Source organism: Mandrillus leucophaeus, unplaced genomic scaffold, assembly GCF_000951045.1.
Source record: "Mandrillus leucophaeus isolate KB7577 unplaced genomic scaffold, Mleu.le_1.0 Scaffold67, whole genome shotgun sequence".
NCBI lineage: Eukaryota > Metazoa > Chordata > Mammalia > Primates > Cercopithecidae > Mandrillus > Mandrillus leucophaeus.
Window position 1 is genome coordinate 2,000,939 of NW_012107252.1, and position 5,883 is coordinate 2,006,821.

At 40.9% G+C, this 5,883-nt stretch overlaps 1 protein-coding gene across 1 annotated transcript in view; it reads right to left on the reverse strand.

Annotated features, from left to right (window-relative positions):
* Nucleotides 1–5,883, reverse strand: part of CCDC23 (coiled-coil domain containing 23) — a 22,029-nt gene extending 16,146 nt beyond the window's left edge. The window contains exon 1 of the mRNA XM_012001751.1: nt 5,878–5,883. The gene's annotated coding sequence lies outside the window, so the exon portion shown is untranslated. The remainder of the gene's footprint in view (nt 1–5,877) is intronic.

The following is a 5,883-nucleotide window of genomic DNA, read 5'->3' on the forward strand; positions in this document are numbered from 1 at the left end:
ATAGAGAAAAATGTAGCTAGAGCTTGGCTAGTATAGCCTGGGGCATTATCTGTTTTAATAGAAGCTGGAATGCCCATCACCGCAAAACACTGCAAAAGATGACATTTAACACAGGCAGAAGACTCTTCTGTTTGGCATGTAGCCCAGACAAAGTGAGAAAAGGTGTCCACACATACATGTACATGAGCTAGTCTCCTAAACGAGGGAACATACGTGACATCCATTTGCCAAATAGAGTTAGGTTCCAGTCCTTGAGGATTAACTCCTCCTGTAAAAGATGAGGAATGTACAATTTGTCAAGTTGGGCATCTCTGGATAATAGCTTTAGCTTCTTTCCAGGTAATGCTGTAACGCTGTATCTGCGTTTGAGAGCAGAGGCAATAACATGGGTTAAATTGTGAAAGCATCTAGCATTAGATATTGCATTAGCAACTAGGTGATCAGCCATTTGATTCCCTTCAGTCAAAGGTCCTGGAAGAGGTGTATGAGCGCTAATGTGAGTAATGTAAAAAGGACGCATTCTACTCCTAACTGCTGTTGGCAATTGGGTAAATAAAGTCATCAATTGTTTGTATGAAATCGTAACTGAGCATTTTCTATTAACTGTGTGAATTACGCAATTAACTGTGTAATTAACCACGTATGAAGAATCAGAAATCACATTAATAGGCATATCAAAAGCAGTCAATACCTCAATTACAGCTACAAGCTCCGCTTTTTGAGCTGAATGTAGGACGTCTGGAAAACTTTACTTTTCGAGCCAGAATAAGAAGTTTTACCATTACTAGATCCATCTGTAAAACAATGAAAACGCTTAGTGGGTTGCAGGTTGTTTACTGCGGGTATTGTAAATGCAAACCGTTCACAGTCTTGCTCAGCTAAAGAAAGAGTTTTTAAAATTTATTTAGGCCAATTTAACTATTAAAGGCCAATGTTTTGGAATTACAGCAGTAGAAGGCAATCCTGGCTGTAATGCTCCCACAGATTGTATAACTGAATTGATGGCTCTTAAATCAGTTAACATTCTCCATTTACCTGACTTTTTCTTAATTAGGGAAACTGGAGAATTCCAAGGGGAAAATGTTGGAGCTATGTGCCCATTTTCTAATTGTTCAGCAACTAATTTCTCTAAAGCCTCCAGTTTTTCTTTACTTAGCGGCCATTGTTCTATCAAAATTGTCTTATCTGTTAACCATTTTAAAGGTATAGGTTCTAGAGGCTTAACAATGGCCGCCATTAAAAATTATTTCTTAATCTTTGCTGGGAACTTTGTTTTTCCTCTTGAAGCGGTTCTTTCAAACCTTGCAAATTTTTTTCTAGTCCCATACCAGGGACATACTCCATTTGATGCATCATATGTTGACTATGAGGGCTATGTAATTGTTCCAAAATTAGAACTTGTGCTCCCCATTGTTGTAATAAATCTCTTCCCCATAAATTTATAGGTACAGAAGTTATAATTGGTTGAATAGTCCCAGGTTGTCCATCGGGCCTCTCACAATGCAAAATGTAACTACTTTGATATATTTCAGGGGCTTTACCAACTCCAACTATGTTAAATTGAGTGGGTTGAATTGGTCATGCGGACAGCCAGTGCGGTAGAGAAATTATTGAAATATCCGCCCCTGTATCTATCAAACCTTTAAATTTCTTTCCTTGAATAGTTATTTCACGGGTAGGACGTTTATCAGTAATTTGATTTACCCAATAAGCTGCTTTGCCTTGTTTATCTGTGCTTCCAAATCCTCCTGTTCGTTTAATTTCACTTTTTCCCATTCCCACATACGGCACAATCAGGTGCTGTGCTATATGCTCTCCTGGCTCTGCTTTCCAGGGAACAGAAGTAGATATAACAATTTGAATTTCCCCATTGTAATCAGAATCAATGATTACTGTATGTATTTGTACCCCTTTTAAACTCAAAGTAGACCTTCCTAAAAGTAATCCTATTGTACCTGCTGGCAAGGGTCCACAGACTCCTACTGGGACCTTTTACAGGGGTTCCGCAGGCAGAAGGCTCACAGCCTTTGTGCAGCCTTAATCTACTGTGGCACTACCGGCTGTGGCAGGGGACAGACATTGTACAGGGGCGAGGGAATGGCCTGAGCTGGAAATGCCCTGGTTTAGAACGGGGCCCGGGACAGGCCCCTCATGGCATTTCCTGAAATCGGGTTCCCTTCTTTATCAAACTTAGAGTGATATGATTAGCTCAGTGTTTTACTTTTTAACATTTTGGACATATTTCAGGCTTAAGAGTTTTCTTTTTTCCCCTATCTGGCAGGCTGACTTGCTGATTTTTTCTACGTTTTTTTTTAGTATGACCATGCTTTCCACAGTTAAAACAAGCTCCAAGAAATGGAGTATTTCCTTTTCCACTCTCAGTCCTGCCATTGCCTGTGCTGACAAAGTAGCTTTATGCAGATTACCTCCCATACCATCACAGGCCTTGATATAATCAACTAAATGTGCTTTCCCTCTGATAGGTCGCAGAGCAGCCTGGCAATCGGGATTAGCATTGTCAAAAGCTAATAACTGCAGCACTGTATCCTGAGCAGCCGAATCTGCAATCATCTTTTTAAGAGACTCCTGTAACCGAGCTATAAAATCAACCTATAGTTCTTTAGGTCCCTGACCTAAAGATTTTGGGGGGCCTGTTCCCAGCACTAAAGGAAGGGTATGGTTCCCCACCTGAAGTGATTTTTTCGCAAGCTCTAACGCATACTCCTCTAAACTGTTCTATGGCATCATCCTGCATGACCAGTTATGCATCTAAACCAGCCTAGCCGCCAACCCCCAAAAGTTGGTCTGTAGTTATATTAATTTGAGATTGGGTCTGGGCATTGCGAGCAGCCTGAATGGAAGCTTCATCTGCCCACCAAGTTTTTAATTGTAAGAACTGAGCAGGAGTTAGACAAGCTCAAGTAAGAGCATCCCAGTCAGTAGGAATCATCTGACTGGAAACAGTAACATTCTTTAACAGTCCCATTACAAAAGAAGAACCTGGTCCATACTGACTTACTGCTTGTTTTAATTCTTTGAGTAATTTAAAAGGAAAAGGCTAAAATGTAGCTATAATATTTCCCGGTTGATCTGTGGGGTGTATTCTAACAGGGAACTGCCAAGCCTCTAAATCACCATCTAGTCTAGCTTGCGGAACTCCTGCCTGAATAGAACTAAGAACCGTCGCTCAAGGCACTGCTCAAATAGTCACTGGGGCAACTACTTTTTGCCCAGTGTCCTCCGGAAAAGAAAGATCTGGAGGATCATTTTCTTCAAAATTTAATAAGGAGGGGGTGCAGAAGGGTAGGGATGAACCTCTCCTTCCTTTGCTGCTTTAGCTTTAGCTGGCAAATAAACATGCTCTGTAACCTCTTCTGTTACTTTGCTATACTCTTGTTCCTCCTCATTATCAGTGTGAAAAAGTTCCAAGGTGAAACGAACCAGACCCCATACCTTCGCATTGTTACCCTCACGCTTCCGAGCTCCCCTTCTTACTCACCATGGGGATTGCTTTAAGAGTACTCGGGTGTCCTCCAGCTAGTTTTCCATTCCAACCGGTGCTCCAACGACCCTTTGACCTGGATTCGAGCCCCTATGAATGGATGCCACTTGCCAAGACCAGCTCAGTTGGGGAGACCCTAACCCAGCAGTGCTAGACGAATTAAGGACACACACACAGAAATATAGAGGTGTGAAGTGGGAAATCAGGGGTCTTACAGCCTTCAGAGCTGACAGCCCCAACAGAGATTTACCCACATATTTATTAACAGCAAACCAGTCATTAGCATTGTTTCTATAGATATTAAATTAACTAAAAGTATCCCTTAAGAGAAATGGAGGGATGGGCTGAATTAAAGGAATAGGTTGAGCTAGTTAACTGCAGCAGGAACATGCCCTGAAGGCACAGATCGCTCATGCTATTGTTTGTGGCTTAAGAATGCCTTTAAGGGGTTTTCTGCCCTGGGCTGGCCAGGTGTTGCTTGCCCTCATTCCCGTAAACCCACAACCTTCCAGCGTGGGTGTTAGGGCCCTTATGAACATGTTACACTGCTGCAGAGATTTGTTTATGGCCAGTTTTGGGGCCAGTTTATGGCCAGATTTTGGGGGGCCTGTTCCCAACACTACCTATCAAAGTCCCCTCTCTGTTCTTTCCATGAGTTTATGCTTTGTCTGTCTCTTTTGTGTCTACCAGTGGACTCTTGGCCAGTCTGCAGAATTTCTTGGTTTGCTGAATGACTAGCAAGAGTTTATAGTAATATAACTAGAATATTTTTACAGTTGAAGTATATACCATGCTAAGATTATATTCACTTCATTGAATAACATTTTTTCTAGAGTCAAAAATTGTCTATTTTTTATTTGCTTAATGATCTATGCATCCATTGTTTATTTTTTATTTTTAGAGATGGGCTCAAGGGATCCTCCTGCTTCAGCCCCTGGGTAGCTGGCACTACAGATGTGAGGCACTATACTCAGCTGTCTATGCATCTATTGTTAACTCTTTCACAAACTCTCCATTAGAGCTATAAAATATCTCTTGGTCTGGTCACATGAACCAGGTCATTTACCAGTGTCTTTTTTATTTTTCTCTTGGCAACATCCCTCCTTAGACTCATTCTCTGCTCCAAACTTCTCTGCTTGGCCTTGCTTCACAGCTCTCATCCTGGGATTAGGAACCTAACCACATTCTGGGGATTCTCTTCTTGTTTCTTCTGTGCCAAATGCCCTGTTCACTGGAGCTTATGTTTTTCCGTTCTTGGTTTATTCTCTCATTTTGGAGGAATACATTCTCCACTAACTCCCCAGAAGGGGTTCATGGAAGGTGAATTTTTGAGTCCTTGCTTGTCTAAAAATGACTTTATTTTCTTTCATCCTTGAGTGACAGATTTCCACGTTGGAAATTATTTTCCCTCAGAAGTTTAACGGCATTGATTCATTGTCATCTAGCTTCTCATGTGGCTACTCTTGAGGAGACTAATTTATTCTGACTTCTGTTACTTCCCGTATATTTTGTTTGTTAATTTGTTTTTGGAAGCTTTTAGGATATTTTTCTCCTTTATCCTTGATGTTCTGAACGTTCATAATAAACCATCCTGTAAGTATTTTTCATTCATTATGCCAAGCACTCAGTGGCCCCTTTCAATCAGGAAACATAGTCTTCAATTCTGGGAAACTTTCTCTGTGATCAGTTTCTCTTTTTTTTTTTTTTTTTTTAACAAATAGAGACAGGGTCTCCCTATGTTGGTCAGGCTGGTCTTGAACTCCTGGTTTCAAGTGATCCTCCTGTCTCTCAGCCTCCCAAAGTGCTTGGATTATAGGCATGAGCTGCCACACCCAGTCAGTTTCCCTGTTTTTAAATTTTTCTTCATGTTCCATTTCCTGGTTTTGTTTATTCTGCTTTACAAGAGATTTTCCTGAGCTGTATTTCCTGGTTCTTCTATTGAATTTTTTCATTTCTGCTACAAAAATGTTAATTTCCAAGAGTTTTTCTTTGATCCCTGACTTTCCTTTTGGGTAGCCTCTTGCTCTTATGTTGTGGATTCAGGATCTTCTCTTATTTCATATTTCTGAGGATTCCAGTTGTAATTTTCTGCTGTTTTCTTCTGTTTCCTAGATTGTCTCTGTTGTTTATTTTGATCTCTGGCTTTCAAGTTGGAGGAAAACTCAGACAATAACAGATACCATTGAGTATCAGCCCCTATTTTAAGTATTTTGCATGTTTAAGTATTTTGCATGTTTTAGCTAATTGAATCCTTACAACAACCCCATAAGGTAGAGCCAGGCCCTGGTCCCTCCCATCTCAAGCCTGGAAGGTTCGCAGTTGAGAATCAGCTTTCTTCTTGCTGATGTCAAGGGTTGATGTCAGGAACCCTTTACCTGATG